The 17,338-nt window shown below is 40.4% G+C and overlaps 1 long non-coding RNA gene across 1 annotated transcript; it reads right to left on the bottom strand.

Annotated features, from left to right (window-relative positions):
- Positions 1–3,385: 3,385 nt before the first annotated feature.
- Positions 3,386–11,638, bottom strand: LOC116713845 (uncharacterized). Its single transcript, XR_004337926.1, has 3 exons — positions 11,491–11,638; positions 4,914–4,916; positions 3,386–3,398 (listed from the first exon to the last, which is right to left on the bottom strand). It is a non-coding gene; the product is annotated as an uncharacterized LOC116713845 (long non-coding RNA).
- Positions 11,639–17,338: the final 5,700 nt, after the last annotated feature.

Raw genomic sequence — 17,338 nt, 5'->3', positions numbered from 1 at the left:
CATTGGTCGGAGTAAAAATGTTCCGTAGGATAAAATAAACACGGTTAAATTAAAAGGTGGATTTTACCTTCATGTATAAGGTTTTTGATAAACACTGTGTGTTTTACAGCGTCGGTTTCTGCGCTCATGTTATTTTTCTGAAGAAGACACAACATGTTTATATGAATGAACAGGTTGTAAAGCTGCTTGTTGGACGGTTTCCCATAGAAAACAGATGGCCTCAGCAATGCTGTTAGTGTTGACAATGGAAATGTCCTAGCTGATTTAGGGACTGAGTTGCCATGTTTTGATGACACACACTCACACACACGCCCGCACGCACGCACACGCGCAGAACCTGGGCTGTAGAAGTGTATGTGAGTGTACAGCTTAGATTAAATCAACTTTCATCTCTAATTCTCCTCAGTCCTACGGGGGTTATCATGTCCCATCGCTGCTCGGGGTGCAGGGAAGGGGTGAGGAGGTGATGGGACGACCCACAGAGGCTGAGATTCGGCTGCTCGCAATCAAAAGCTGCTTTTTCTACTTTAATGGAGGCAGAAATAACAAGATACACATGACCCATGTCACACACAAACAATAACGGAAGGAATTTTAGTCATAGCAAAAGTTGTCTTTAATTTCCTCGACACAGCTTTCTCTTATGCTTGCACTTGATGTGCCTTAGCGTCTGTCCTCGTTTGGTTATGCCTTCGGGGAAGAAAGCCGGCTGAGTGTGGGATTTGAATTACAAATCTAAATATATACTGTACGTACACTTTGTTGTGCTGTCGGCGTGTGCTGCTCCGCGGAGCTCTTAAAAGCCTGAGCACTCAGATCACTGCAGTCCTGTGGACTTGCGGGTCAGTTAAAACTATTTAAATGCCAAGACACTTTTGAGTAAGCACAGTGTTTTTAGCGGAGGTATAGGCTGAGGTCACTAAAAGCAAACAATACTGTTTTCACAACAGGACCGCTGTAGAGTCTCGTTGAGGGAAATGCCAATCAAAGATGTTGTAGGTGTATGTCAGGACTCGGTCAGTCGGCGCACTTTTAAGGCATTTTATTTCTTCTCCAACTTTAGCTAGTAAAGCGGTAGACTGTTGTTTATCTGTCTAATTCACTGCGTCTTTTGGAATTCGGCTCCATTTTAATCTGTCGTTAAAAAGTATTTGCTCCCTTACAGATTCTAATTTTTCAAAATAAAATGTTTGACAATCACATTTTAGTGGCCTGTCTACTTTAATGTTAGGTGCAGCCTTGATTTAATAAAGTCATTTAGGTTTCTGTCTTAAGTCAATTTTGTAGAACAAAGCTGCCCTAGTACTTGAAGGCAGCCAGCTTCTTTATTACATGGGTCACACTTAGCAATAACTGGCTTCCTGTTTTTCCAGTAGTGAGATTTTAACATTGTAGTGGAGGAACTTTGTCTCAATGTTGGTTGCAAAATGATTTTAATTCAGCCACATTGGAAGGTTTTCTCTTTTTTTTTTATGTTCTTCTTCAGGATTTTCCAGTAGAAAGCAGATTGCATGGTTCTATCAGCTGCAACAAGTCAGTCTGTTCCTGATTCAGCAACGCAGACCCAAACAGTTACACTTTGGCAGCCACGTTTGACTGTGAATATGACATTCTTTTGGTGTTACGTTTACACCACATGTAGTGGGATGCACACCTCCCAACAAGTTCCTGTAGTAAACAAGTAGAATAGCGAACGAAAGACGAGTTTTAAGCAAGAAAAACAAAGAGATGATAAAAACATGAATACAAATGAAGCTTAAAGTTCAAAAACTTACAAATCATGGTAAGTGGTAGCTGGCCTGCACTTTATCAACTCTAGAGGACTTCAAAGGACTTTACACTATATTCACCCATTCACACACACACACACGCACACACCCCCACACACGCACACACACACACCCACGCCTTCACACGGTAATTAATGGTGGCAAGCTACACTGCAGCCACAGCTACAATCCGACAGAAGCAAAAATGACCATAAAGAGATTCTTTAAAAAACGTTGTTTACTGCAGCAGTGTGATCTCATACTTAAATCTGACCATTTTTCCTCACTCTGAGAAGAGAGGTTGTGGCAAGATAACATGGAAGTTTTGCAAAAACACACATCTTTTCATTGCGCTTGTACCAGGCACCCACATACAGACAAAAAAGAAACTTTTTATTTTTCTTTTGCCACCCATTTTGTTTGTTTTTGTTGGATCCATGTCGACATGCAAACTGAGAGATCTGAAACAATCACGCCAGCCTACTTTGTGCATGTCTTCTGCTCCTAGCTGTTTTTGTTGTTGTTGTTGTTTTCCCCACACCTGTCTTCCTTCGTCTTGACTCTGTTTATTTACTGAGAGGAAACGAGAACAAAGAGAACAAAACTATTAATGTTGACATTATCATCGACTTCATCACCTACTGAATATGGTGGAAAATTCACAGCCCAAATATAGAAAATGGGGTCAGGGCATTGACCTCTCCTCTTTCAAATATAACTTAATACACTAGCAAACCAAAGTGGAGACTAGTTTTTATCAATCAGTGAAGAGATGAGCTTTTATAAAGTAAAATGATATCATCCGACTTGCACCCTTCCTCTCTGCCTAGCCTGCCCCGGTTCCTTTCCCCTCCCGTCTTCGATCAATCCATCCTCTTCCTTTTCTTCCACTCCTCCTCCCTCTTCTTTTCATTGGCAGATTGTGGTGAAATATCAGTATTGTTTACGTAGGAGATTAGGGCAGAAATGGGCAGAAGGCGGTTGTTCTGTGACGATCGAGATAAGATAGAGGCCGGCGGCAACGCGGACGCTGCTCAACCACGCCTTATCTGGGGAGCAGACGGAGCGGCAGAATCATGAAGTTGTTCATCGTAATTATCTGCGGCAAGAGTAGATTTCATAAGGAGATTTAGGAGGGAATGTGACAGAATAAAAGGAGAGAAAAAAAAACCCTAGAAAGTAATGTGAATGTGAGAAAAATTTATTTTGAACGTACACCATGGGAGCAGACAATCTCAAAACCACCACACACACACATGCCATTTTACATGTCTTTCTTCTGCTGACTGCTCATCATTCTGAGTATTCTCTCATCTTAATGCCGCCGTATCTTAATGACCTTTGGTACGTCGAACATCTTAGCCACTGTTCTAATAATCAGCTTCTTATGACTCATCCCCATCGCTCCTCTGTCTTTCAATCAGTGATCTTTTCTCTCGCTACCCGTCTATTGCTCTCCACTGTAATTATCAAGCTGGATGAGAATGTCAGGTGCAATCAACCAGATAAGTATCTTCAAATGAAAAGTCAATTCAATATCTGGTTAAAATAAAAGAAATATGCATCTATTTAAATATACGCACTGCATATACGTACATATTTGGGGTTTATAAATCTACTTTTAATGCACTGACATACAGTACTTACTTCTCCACGCTTTGCATTCTGTCCAGTGAGGAAAAAAGTTTGTCCTGATGAATCAAAGTTTAGCTCTAAAGAATGCTTACTGCTAAAATAAAAGCTTGAGTAAAATCATTGTAAAGATTTAAAGTTATGGGGCAGCAAATATGCCAAAAATAAATCTTCATATAGATTTACTTTTGGTTTGCTTTACAGCAAACAAGCCGGATATTCTCACTTCCTGGTTCTGGGATATCCTGGGATGTTTTAGGTCATTTTACTCATAGCATCAAGATCCAGGACACTATTTCAACAGTTTTAAGGACTATTTTAAGTTGGTTATAAAGAGGAAAGGAAAAATGTGAGTGAAACAGAATGGGAGCTTAGATACTGAGGAAAAGTGGAGAGTGAAACTAGGAAGTCAGGTGAGTCTAATCATTGGGGAAGAAAACCAACAAACAGAGAACCCTGAAGGAACTGAACTAAAAATAAAAATCTATAACTCAAACAGGGGAAAGCTGGAACACTAACATGAAGGACACAGAACAGAACCCTATAAAAGACGATCAGCCAAGAAAAATTTAGGTTAATAGCATCTTAAATACCATCAGCGCCAAAGAACGTTTTCTGAAATATAAGTGCTTGTTTTGTTTTCTTTTATCCTTTTCAAACTAACCATAACCATGAAGAGCAGAGAGCCGCCTTTGCGTTGCAGCTATAGATCTGTTTCTTCTTATTACGGAAGAAAATTAGTCATGCCTAAATGTTCACATTATAACAATATCCTTTGCTTACAAAAGTGAACTTTGTGACAACAGAAAGTCGTGCATGATTGCCAAGAGGGAAGAAAACTAATGTGTGGATTTCAAAATGTTTCAACAGATTGTAATAGAAAGAGCCATGGAGATGCAGCCATCCACCTAGGCAGAATTAAGCCTCATGTTTACTCTTATTGCATTCACTCGGTAAACCTTTGGAACAATTTTACAATGAATATAACAGAGAGAGAGAGACTGCATGCCTTTCAGCTATTGAAATGGTTTTTATCTTGATAAACTGTATGGGAGAAATGGTTCGATATAGCAGCATTTATGCTCAGAAAAAAGGTTACTAAAAACAAGCCCAGTAGGTCTGGACCTACTCTATATAATCTGCATTGAAGGACTGTGCATATTATTTAAGTTCATGAAAGCTAAACGCTTGGAATTACCCCAACCTTAGAGTCAAAACAGCACAGTTAGCTTTTAATTTACACTCATATCTGTTAACTTTAGACAAATTAACTGTTTCTATTTGCTCTAAGCTCTCCAAGACTTAGCACTGATATATTTAACACACTTTGACATCATGTTCCCTTATTAATTCTGCCTAAAGTCTTTACATAAGCAAGGTATTTCTCAGTGCTGTTCAGCAGGTATGTTTGCATCTGTGCATTTCTGAGGGTTTCCTGGAGACATGCTTACCAGAGAGATAATAAAAGCTTTTTCTCAGCAAATCGAGCAGGAAATGAACTGAGGACCAAACAGTCTGGGCATACAGGAGAATGAAGGGAAGATAAGTGGGATATTAATTAAACAAAATGAATATCAAAATGGCAACGTATGTGTCATTTTGCTCTGGATTTTGGAGTATAACTATAACCTATAACTGCTCCTGTTTAAAGAAAATTTTGACTATTTTTATGTTTTACAACGTTCCCGGGACCTTTTCAAAGAGGAAAGGGCCCCATCTGACAAGACTAAATAGTTTTAATTAAAGGCTCAATGGAAATGAGCAAATTTTATACAAATTGATGATGATGGTAGGACACAATCTTTCTTCTTGAATCAAACATTGGGCTGTCGCGTAGTTAGTGTCTAGTGACCTTCCTCGCCTTGCTCCTTACTGAAGGTGGCAAGATGAACTTGTGGCCCCATCAAGCCTTGTTTTTTACAAGTGCAGATGAATGACATTTTTGAGTTACTGATCTGCAGATATGGGTATATTTGGGTGAGTAACTAATTTTATTGTAACCGTGTTCTCTTGTTTTTCCTATTTGGAAAAACATAGCTTAGCAAAGCAGGCTTCTGTCACATCAATATTGTATGACAGAAGAAGTCAGATCTCCAATTGAGAGTTTCTTGACACTGAAACTAATTTATTCTACAGCGACAATAGTAAAACTCATAAAGTTGGGCTATGCCTTCTCTCCTGCACGCAACACCCTCTCCCTTGTTCATGTGTGTTGGCGTTAATGTGAAATGCTGCTCTGGACGTCTAAAGTAAGCTAAAATTGATGTTCCGTTTATCTTTTGTCTGTTATAAACAATAGCCAGACAGATCAAGGGGAGGGAGAGATTGTGGTTGAGTTGTGGCCAAGGTTAAGAAAACTGTTTTGTTTTTTGTCTCTTAAGTGACGGTTTTAGTTATGTACTTTATCCCTTCACCTTTTACTCTTGCCCTTGTCTATAAGACACAAAAGTCAAAATTCACACCGCCGTAAGAAATGTTTGTCAGAATAATATGATTCTTTTCTCTCTTTTTTTGACATCAAGAACAAATGTTAAACACCGTGACTTTTAGAGCCTGAGCAGAAAGAAATCAAAAGTGTAAGAAGAGCCGTGTCCTTGTTCTCATAAGGTCAGCGCCAGACACTGCAGGACTGTGTTTCTGCAGTGCTGGTTTTCTTCCCTTTGTATTGTTTTTAGATTGGCTTTTGATTGCTGCTGATCATATATGACGTGGATCAGAAGATCTACATTGACCTTCAAAATGATCAATCCAACCTCTCCCCATGGGTTGGTCTTCCTTTTCTTTTAACCTTGTTCTCATTTTCCTTCGCTTTTCACTGTCTTTGTTTCCCAGCTGTGTAAATAAATGAATCTATTAAGGTCTGCTTTTATTTTTGTCTCTCTTCTCTTAGCTCCCACTTCCAAACAAATCAGTCAAATTCAGATGACGCCAGAAATATTTGCCTTTTTTTCCCCCCCTGACAGTAGCTCATCTGAACTGTTTTGAAATTTTTCGTCCCTGATTGGCCTTGTCCTCTTTACTTCCACGTCTGTCTACTCTTTCACAATCAGACTCATTCACCCCCAGGGCTTCCCCCCTCCCTCTTCGTAACTTTGAATAAAGCAAATGAGGTAAGTTAACTCGAGGGCTCAAAGACGAACTATTGACACTCCGCTGGGGACATTCCCAAAGGCAGCAGTTTATTTGACACGCAGCCAATCAGCTTTTTGCTTCTGCATGACTGACAGTGGTGGTGTCTAATTACACAGGAATGTTTGGAGGCACCCAGATAATCCTCTAAACGCCTCTGTAAACCTTAAAACTCCCCACTTTGGATTGACAAAAGGGAACAAGTCATTGTATTTCTGGTAGAATGGGGACGAGAAAATGGGGAATACCCACTCAATTTTGGCAAATTATTATTATTATTATTATTTATTTTGTCAGATGTGGAGATGTAACTTTGTGTTTGGACATGTTCTGAACAAAGTGAGACGTGTGACATACAGAAATGTGTCTCTTTCTTCCCGTTCTTTGACAAAACCGACTGAATGGCAGAGATAAGAGTCTGGCGATAGACCCATTGGTCCATGAATTTGTGATGTTTGAGATTTTGCATCAAAACAAGAGTCGCTACCTTACAAATGCCTCTGCTGGAGACGGACTAAAGGGCATTCCAGAACAAGGGTTTTTCTGAAGGGTTTTCTTTGAGGATTCCGAATGTTGCTTATCTGGATCAGGGAGAGGATGTTGTTTATTTAGACAAATGGATAAACCCAACTCAAAGAATTTGACTTGTTTGACACAAACACACCATACACAATGTCCATCTACATTGTTTTTCTCCCATATTGTTATTGGTCAGGTAGTTGTCTTCTAACTAGCACTAATATATAGCTCATGTGATCGAATTGATCAATATCAACTCACACAGATTGATTGTATATTCCAGTGTAGAATATCTAGTCATAAAACTTGTTTATTTTTTTACTTGAGAGTATAACAAAGCTGCAACTGGATACCGTTTGCAATTTAGTACATCTGTTTTAGGCTGAAATGAGGCACAAGTTCATCAGCAAGATGTCTGACTGGAAACTGAGAACTTCTGGTGATAATAATGAAGTAAATATAAAATGGCCGTTAGGTCTGGAGCATGGTGAGAGGATAAAGAACGATGCATGAGTAGCTTATTTGTAATCTGAAGCCAATTCAGACCACAATCACCAAGATCACTATTCTGAGTACATTGATATTATGGATCCAAATCTTTCAGTGTCTTAATGTTGCTAACAACAATTATTCAGAGAAGACGTTAGAAAAGGTACTTTATGATAGGGTCAGACCAAGATTGAGGATGTTGGCAGCAACTTGACTCAAGAGAGATTTGGCAAAATAAAAGAGCTTTCCCAAAGTCTTACAGTCCTTTTACTTAAGCACCGAAGATCAAATATAAAAGGGACGTAGTCTTTTAAAATATTGGACTTTTAACCAATCGTCAGCAGCTAGGGTACAAAATGCTTGGAAAGACCCAAAACACATTCCCAACAAAGCAAAGATGTGACTTAAGAAGAATCACATTAAAGTCAGAGAGCGACCCAGTCAGTCCTCAGTTCTACTGGAAACAGAGGCCTTCATTTATCCACTTTTATGGAGGAAGCCAATACCCTAAGTTACCAATCTTCTGCTAAGAAACCCCAAAGACTTTTTTTTTCTGGATCACTATAAACACAAGTGGGCCCAAATTTCCTGAGAGGTGTTCAGAGTTTAGGGAGGCTTGCAGACTCTAAAATACAGGATGAAACCCACAACTGCCTTATTTTTCCTTATAGCCAAACATAAAAGAGTAACTGGAACCAGTAAAATCTCTTAAGGCTGTAGTGGCTCCGTGTTGGTGGGTTTACATGCCAGCTAATGGGCTGCTTACATCCACTTTTCATGACTGAGCTGTGTATTATTGAATCCTAGATTAAATAAACAGTCCCCAGAGTGCAGCCTCTGTCATCACTTTACGCCTCATGGGAGGCAATAAAGAGAACAGAGGACGGGGGCGGGGAGAAGCATCTTACAGTTTTGAGGTGGAATGGCACAAGTTGCGTAGTTGTCAAACCAGATTTGAGAAACATACAATCTGACTTGGCAATACCAATGCAGAGTTTCAGCTATGAGTAAACCTTCCTCTATCTGAGTGCATGGATCTTAGATATGGCTGTCTTTGTGTAGGATTGTAGTTTTGATTTGTTTTGTTGAAGTTTTCTATTTCTATTTGTAGTTTCATTTACACTGCCTCTACATCTTCACACCCAGAAGATTAAAGCATCAAGAAAGCAAAGTGACAACCTTAACAAATTGTCAAAATGACAATCAAGTGGGTGACTGGGAGGGAAAAAAGACAAGTTGGAGGTATAGGAGGAGATGTAAAGGAGCACTGGCTTTGGAGAAGTAAAACAGGCAAAAAAAAAGAAAGAAAAATACTACACAACCGCAAAGATGAAGGAAGAAGAGAAATGGATTTGACAGCAAACTAGAAAGTGTATGCTGACATTGTTGCTCCAGCTTTAATGGAAGATTCGTGTTCACAGGGTCATTGATCACCTATGGGAGATGGGTAGGAAAGAGCAATCTGGAGCAGTAGGTGTGTTTTGGAGGGAGGATAAGCTACAGAGAAGCGAGTCTGAGGAGGAAAATCGGGTGTAAAATGAAAAAGAGGTAACGCAGGGTGCAGAAGAGCAGCATTGATAGGTGATCTTTGTCAAAGGACTTGCTGTTAAAACCCTTTTGTCAAAGTATCAATACGCAACTCTGAAAAAGACCCGTCAATCAAAATGACTCACATATGACAGATTTCACTTTTGTCACTGTTAAAATCTTCCCCTGATATGACACAAAACTGTCACTTTTGGTAATAAAGGTTTGTATATTGCCTAACTTCTAGGTAAGTAGCAAGCTACCTAAAAATGAAAGATAAAACACTGCACTCACAAAGAATCCTTTGAGTCAGTGTGTGCTCAAACGCTCACAAAAGCCAATCACATTGATGTTTTTCAGCGACCTTTGGGGTCATTATAATGTATTAGTATCTTGTTTAAATCATGGAAATGTTTCATTAACAATAATAGTGCTCTGATCCATTTTAGTAAATTGTAATGACTGCCCTTAGAGTTTCATCCTTTGGATTTTACAGAATGATTTATGAAACACAAAAATAGATTATGAATTTAGGATAAGAGATTATTCTGCACACACTAATTAACTCTTACATTAGGAGCAAGTGACATGAAAAACGCATTACAAAAAGCACCAGACAATAGTGAGACATGCAGTAGAGTAACATCAAGGGATCATATGGGCCAAATAAATGTACATGCAGGAAGATGTTGTTAGCCGTAACAAGAAGGGAAAGGAGACACTTGGAGAGTTTAGGTTAGAATGTTGCCACAGCTGCAGCTCCTGTTCAGATGTTCAGGCTCTGCTGCTGTCAGAAACCTCCAGAAGGGAATCCAGGGAAGGAAAACCTACAGACCAGCAATGAGGTCATAGTTTTCAGGAGATTACCAGTCCATGTTGTTGAATATGATGGCAAAACTAACGGAGGTCAAACGCTTTAAAACTTTAACGCGAGCGCTCGCTCTCAGAGTTTTATCACCGCGGCTTGACAACAACTTACCAAACTAGCCACCAGTTTGTTTGAACAATTGCAAGAAAAAATTGAAAAAAGTGTTTTGAAGAAAAAAAACAGTTATGACGTGCGAGTTTCCACAGCAAGACATGATAAAATCTCCAAGTTTTAAAACGGGGCTCAAAAACTCTCCTAATTCCGCTTTGCATGTTTTTGGGGTTCAACAGTAGGCAGGATGTTCGAGATGGTCATCTGGAATAAATCAATCATTTCTGGACTTTGGACAAATTCCAACAAAGAGAGTGAAGCAAAATAGCTCAGTCAAATTAGTTGTGAAGCAACCAAAAACAATTGTTTTCCTTGACTTGCCAAGATGTGGGTCACTACAACACATGAACATGCTTTAATCTAACAGGTTCTATTATAAATCTGGTGTATGTTTAGACTAGTTATCCTGCAGAAAGGCAAACCTTCGCTCCACTCTCAAGTCTTTGCATTTTCCTTCACCATTCACCAGTATTTAGCTCCACTTATCCTTCCATCTCCTCCAGTCAACATTCCTGTTCCTGCTGATGAAAAGCCGCCCACAGCATGATGCTAGCATCACCATGTTTCACTGCCGGGAAGACATGGCGTGGTGTGCGAAGGGTTTCGCATGTAGGCCAGGAAATGAGATTTTCTGGCCTAAGCTCCATTTTCTACACATTTTCTGTGTCCCCTATACAACTTGTGCCAATAAATTGCCTTCTTTGTATTATTCTTTCATAAAGAACAACCTTGTTGAGCGCAGTCATCGTCAATGTCCTGTTAACAGAGTTTCGTACGTCAGAAGTGGCTCTCTCCAGCTGCTATTGAAGGATGGTGAAGGCTGCTGGTATAAACTATGAACTGAGCCTTTCTGACTGTTTGTATTTTAACACTGCATAACACTTTCTTATCTTCATGTTCCTTTAGTGTTTGAAACCACAAAATGGCGATAGATAAATTGTTACCGTCTGACGTCACTATGAGTGGTTTTCCAGAAAATCCGAATGCAGCATAAAAACTTTATAGGCCAGGTAAATAGCAAGAACAAAGTCCAATCCATCAGTTCATGCGCTCTGCCAGTCATCAGATGATGCGTACTGTACATGAATGTCTCTCTCCCATCTTACTATTAGAGATCCTAACAAAGCAATCTTAACATATTTATTAGAGTTACATATTTTTTCTGTGTTTTGACACACTAGAGGTGACGCTGTAGGCTAGAAATGTGGGTATCACTTTGTTTGAGGGGGTGTGCATAAAACTGACATGACACCTGTCAGGAACATGAAGGAGTCTTCATGAACGTTTATGACTTTTGTCACGAAGTGTCAATCGGTAAATAATCACAGTTTAAATGCAGAGTTGCATAAAAACTTGCATTAAAAGTGCATAAAAATACATAAAAAGTGCCAACTTGGCATTATTTTTGGCAAAAAATGGCATTTTAATGCAAAGTTGCAATAAAACTTGCATTAAAAGTGTTATTATTTACCAAATGACACTTCACGACAGCAGTCACAAACATCCATAAAGATTCCTTCATGTTCATGACATTTGTTATGTCATGTTTAGGACAGTGTCGTGTAAGTCTTATGCACACCCCTTCACATAAAGTGTTACCAAAATGTTTCTTTTTTTCCCTCTAAAGCAGACATTCCATCAAACAGGTGGAAGCACAAACAGCAAAAGAAAACTATTTTCTTTTGCATCTGTTTTCTCAAGGTCATGGAGCGCCATTTCTCCACGGTGTTAACGACTGAATCCATCGAGCAGAAAAGCTCAACTGAACACATTCCCCTTTGCACACATGGAAACACACAGACTACACAAACAAACTCCACCAGGGTTTTGAGGAGTTAGTCTTGCTCCTTCGTGGCAGAAGAAAAACATACTTTGGCTGCCCGACACACACACTCTCCCCCACCCCGTTTTGAAGCCTTCCCACTGATCATCACACACTTGGTTGGGTCTAGTGAAAGCCTGCGTGTGCGTAGGCGTGCGCGTGTGCGTGTGTGATCCCGTATTATGACATGAGTGCTTATCTTAGCATGTGCGATTTAATGTATTATAGCGCTGCTCTGTTGTTGGGGTGAGTGCGCATGTGTGAATGTGTTTTACTTGCACTTGACTAGCCATCTATGTGAAAATGCGTGAGGCTGTGGCCCTGAGGTGTGACTGTGTGTGTTCTGCCTGTATGTTCTGGCCTGTTTGTGTTTATCTCTAGGTGGTATCACAAGTGCCAGGGCAGCTAGTTTGTGTACACTGGGCTGGTGAGCGACAGGCGGGAGCAGGAAACAGTGAGAGAGCGAGAAAGACAGAGAGTGTGGGGGTCTCTGGGTTAATGGTGCTACATTATTATAGTCCGTTCTAGGTCAACCTGTTGTTCTCTTCCTCTCCATCTCTCTTTTCCCTCCCTTGCCGGCTCTCATTGGCTTGCACCTGCCTACTCCGCCCCGGCATTGTGCCGCTGAGAAAACGTTTAACCGATGCTGAATGAAGCAGCCAAACCCCCTCAATCCCAACCCTCTCCCTTCAGTGTTAGAGAACTAGCAGGGGTGGGAGGCAGGATATGGGGAGACAGGGAGAAAAGGGGAGAGAGGGCGGGGGGGGGGGGGAACAAAGGGCACATTCTCTCCCCCCACCCCACCTTTCCCTGCATACTCTGCCCCACTTCATTTGGGCCCAACCCAGAGCAGAAGGCTTTGTTTCGGGACAAGGCAGAAACAAGGCTGATGGTTCTGCTCTTCTAAAGTGAGCATCCCAATATGGGAAGAAGGGAGGGGTGGGTGGGAAGGATGGAGGCGGATGACAGGCACACTGTAGAGCCAGGTTAAAAGCTACAGACATGATATTTCCTGCCAAACGGGTCACAGACGACACTCCCACCAAACACCCTTACCTCACCCCATAAGTTATACAACATAAATACTTAAACTTCCTGGAAGGATCTTGCTTTAAAATCAAAATGCCATGACATGTTTGGACTTTTAGTTTAATCTGTGTTTCTGATTTTGATCATTTCTTTATCATTTACTTAGATCTGGGCTCAGTCCATTCCTTCTTGTTTACTTCTTGGATTATTATTATTATTTGTGCATTAGAGTTGGGCTCCTTAGATTACACTGGTCAACAGCCAAAAACCTGTCTGGGGTTTTTCAACTGTTTTAGGGTACTTTTGATGTGCTGAATCCAAACATCTCTTTGGTTTTGCTCAGTCAGGTCAACTTTCTGTGTGCAAGAAAGTTGACCTTTCTTGCACACAAAGGTCTTGTTGCTCCTTTCTTGCAACAGGAGCATCAAAATGCATGACTTGTTCTCACATATGGACCAGTTTCCCGAAAATCTGGGATCAATGAGTGATGAGAAGGAGGAGAGACTCAATCAGGACAGAAAAGAGATGGAGAATTTTACACAACGAAGACGTAATGTTGTATTTACATGTACTTTCCCTTATCAGTGTTTATTACTCAATTTACAGAAATCCAAGTCTTAATTAATACACTCTAATAGAAAACTTTTTGTTTTACCTAAAGCCTTTTTTGGATGAGAAATATTAACAGAAATGAATTGACAATGTCAAAAAAAAATATCGATTTAGTCAGAAGATCGAATTTCTCTGAACCAAATTAGAATAAAAACCTGACCTGATTGAGAAAAATGGACGTCATTTTTGGATTCAATGGTGCAAAATAGTCCTGATTCAGTTGAAAAAACATTGACAACTTCCAAAAAACATTTTTTTTTATGACCCAGTGTAATGGTAAACACAAGTTGTGCAAGAAAAAGACACCTCTCTGCATCATCACACTCACAGTTCAGATTGTTTACATAAAGACATGCTCACCGGCCACTTTATTAAGGACACCTGTTTAATTGCTTATTAATACAGGAGATTTACCAGATTAAACAGCTGGAAAGTTGCCGGGGGTGACCTTCTAATCCTCCGGGATAAAGTCTGTCAAACATGACAAAGGTGTTTCAGAGTCCACATTGGAATCTGTCAGCATGGTGTTTAATAAAACAAACACAGCACCTTGAAACTCTTCGCTTCGTGTTGCTCATAGTCTTAATTTTGACACTGCGTTTTAAATGTCAAAGTCTCACAACTGAAGTGTATATTTCAGTTATAGTTGCATTTTAGTCACCTGTGGTCATTTTTTTTTTGCGACATAATCGTACAAAATTTTAGTCGGCTGAATCTCCTGCAATTATAACGGGACACAAATGTAAAATAAAGTCAGATCGCCTGCAGATCCTTTTGACAACTTAAACAAAAACTTTTAATTATGCCTTGAAGATAGAAGGGAATGGTGTTCCCTTCTATCTTACATTTTTTTGATAGTGCTATTCCAGTTACACACCTGGTTCTCATTCTGTAATCACCCTCCTCAGTACAGCGTTTGTCAGATCCCTCTGTTACTCAACCAGGGTTTCACAAGAGGACATATTCTGTAGCAAGTGATGAATATAATGCCTCATAAACAGTGGACCACTCCTTCACCCCAAGGAACCAGACTAGAATAAACCAAAAATGCAAAAAAAGAAAATACGACAGATGGAAAAAGGATCACAATGAAATTAGTTCCAGAAATGTAAGAAGCAGAATAAAGAAAAACTTTGGCTAAACTTCAAAATTAAGCGAAAGTCATAATTAGGTATTTGGCAAAACCTGAAAGCCGGGACTGAGCTTGTTTCTATTGTTCGGTATCACTCCTTGGCTCATTATTGTAGGAAGTGTGTGTCGTAACGTGGCTTTCTCCCAGGTTTTTCTTTTCTTTGCCCTCAGAACAATAAGTCTCTGATATGGAAGAAAAGAAGCACATTTTTTTTCAATCCTATATTTATTTGTCTGTTAAAAAAAAAAAGGAGAAAGAGAGAAAAAGAAAAGGCCACATTCGTTCACAATATACTTCCAGCTCGTCTCTTGCTGATGTATATGCACAGAGATATACGCACGTGAACGTATCCATGGAGTGAGGCTGAAAAAAACAATTACAGTTTCTCATTAAGGCACTCCTAATCCCTTTATGCAAAACACAGTTACACAAGTACACACAATGAGCAGAAAGAGAGAATGAGGAATGGCAGAAAAGAGGAGGGAGAGTGAAGAAAAAAAAAACCCCGGCACAAATGCGGGGAGAATAATTACATATATCATGAAGCCGTGCCTTTTATTTCGGATGTCACTTCTGATGTCAGTGGCCGGCTTTGGCGCTAATTTGAATTCAGACCTTTATCAGTCGCCGGCAGCAGATTTTGAGTGACAGCGCCACCAAACGCCTCTCGCCAGCCGTCCTATTGATTTCTCTAAATCCCCAACAATAGCATTTGCATGCTTGTTTCTGTTATAATACAGATATGCCGTTTCGGAAATTAAAGAGCGACAGGCAGACCAGAGGTAACTAATTGTGTGCCTGTGTAATGAGTGCAGTTTCAATTTGATATAACCCACAGCTTTTCCCCTCGCAGGCCCGCGCTAAGTACTTTCAAGTCTTTGTGGGGAAATAATTGATTTTTTGTGCTTTGGGCACAGGGAAAACTATTATGATCTTTTTGAATAATGGCAGTGGGAGAAAAGGAACATTGAACAATTTAAATTGGTATTAGAGGAAGGCAAGGAACGCGAAGAGGGCTTGGTGACGGTTAGAGGACTGATAGCATGGCAGACTCCTGGGTTTGACTGACAGTTCGCAAATGGCTACCGGTGTGTTGATCACTCATTCTCTTAAGGTGGAAGTGGGGCAGAGCGAGGAGTCATTATGGGAGTAAGTAAAGCCACATTGAGTCTGGCTGGTTAACGCCGGCTGCAGGAGAGGAGGCGATAGAGGGACGGCGAGCGGAGGGCGGCCTGGCTGGCTGACTCGCAGTGCCAGAGGCCTGTCTTGTGGGCCAAGGCAGTTGGAGAGTGAACAAGCAGAAGAGCCGGTGTTGGCGTGTTGTCATTTAGCTTCAGGATCTCGGGCGTTTGTCCCGAGTTGATTTTCAAGCAGCGAAGAGCAACGTGAAAGCAGAGCGTCAGTGTGCATTGTGCGCAAAGACACACGTTCGTTCTGTTGTACTTTGATGAAAAATATATATTTTTACCCCAAAAATATTCTTTGCAATTTGTCCCACTCGGTTTGTATTTGGGCTTTACATTATATGCCAGCACAAAATAGTGACAGTGGCTGTGTACATGGTTTCAAACTGTTTTACAAATATGAAACTGAAAGGCTTGTTGTCCAAATATGTACAAACTAGGCCCCCTTTACTCTGAAACTCTTAGGTAAAGTCGTGGAGGAGTGTCAAGAAGTAATAGACTGTTGAAGGGAAGCCACAAGAAGTCCCATTTGCCTCTAGCCGTGTCAAAATCTTATACCGCACATTACTCTGAATGGAACATTTAGAGTAATGTAAAACATGGTGGTGGCAGCATTATGCTGTTGCAGTGCATTTCTGGGGTGCATGTTCCTCACAATCAGATTGTCTTTGAAAATTACATTCTTTATTGCCCCAATCTTTTGTTTGGGGCAATATTTCCATACTCTCCATCATCAATTTTGCTCTTTCACATTTGAATTTACTGCTCATGCATTTCCTTTGATCTCCCAGTTTTTTTCCCTCCTTTTTCTTTTGGTTTAGTTACTATTGTGTTGTTTTTAAACTGTGCTTATTAAAAATAAATCAAGCTGTAAGAGTGTAATCCTCCACGTCGCCCTCCCAGCCTCCTTTCTTGGTTCTTCTGTTATCACAACTCAGGGCCAAACCCAAACGGACGCAGTAAAATTTGACCCAGACATAATTTGATTTTAGCTTAGAACCACACTTTTAAAAAATCCATTTGTACATACAGAGGCTGCAATTTGGCCTCTAAATATACTTAAAGTTTGTGTTCTGTCAGGCTTTAGGGCCTGTCCTGATGATAGCTGAGTACAACCCACCTCAGGGAAATGTGATTATGAGTGAGACTGTCATGATTTAGAAATAACGTTTTATCCTTTTGTCCCTGCCTCCTCCCTTTCTGTCCTGTGTTTCCTGAGGCATTTTCGGCCCTTTTGTGACAAAAGCAAGGTTTCTTAGTTAATTCGGCGTGTTCTAATTTCACACTCTTAATTTTACACGGAGATAAACCAGGTTCCTCTATTGTGGTCGAAGGTGGTGTGGGGGGGGGCAGAGCTGGTGGAGGGAAAGAGGAGAAGAGGGAGTGGGCTCCCAGCTTTGCACTCCGGTTGTCTTATTTTTTTTGTCTAACACAGTAAAGGGCAACAACCATGACATGTTCTCAAGTCCTTTGAAGTCTACTAGCTCCCTATTAAAATTACAAGGAGCATTTTCA

This window comes from Xiphophorus hellerii, chromosome 22, assembly GCF_003331165.1.
Source record: "Xiphophorus hellerii strain 12219 chromosome 22, Xiphophorus_hellerii-4.1, whole genome shotgun sequence".
Taxonomy (NCBI): Eukaryota; Metazoa; Chordata; class Actinopteri; order Cyprinodontiformes; family Poeciliidae; genus Xiphophorus; species Xiphophorus hellerii.
Note: the sequence above shows the minus strand (reverse complement) of the source record. Positions and strands in the feature narration are given on the sequence as shown.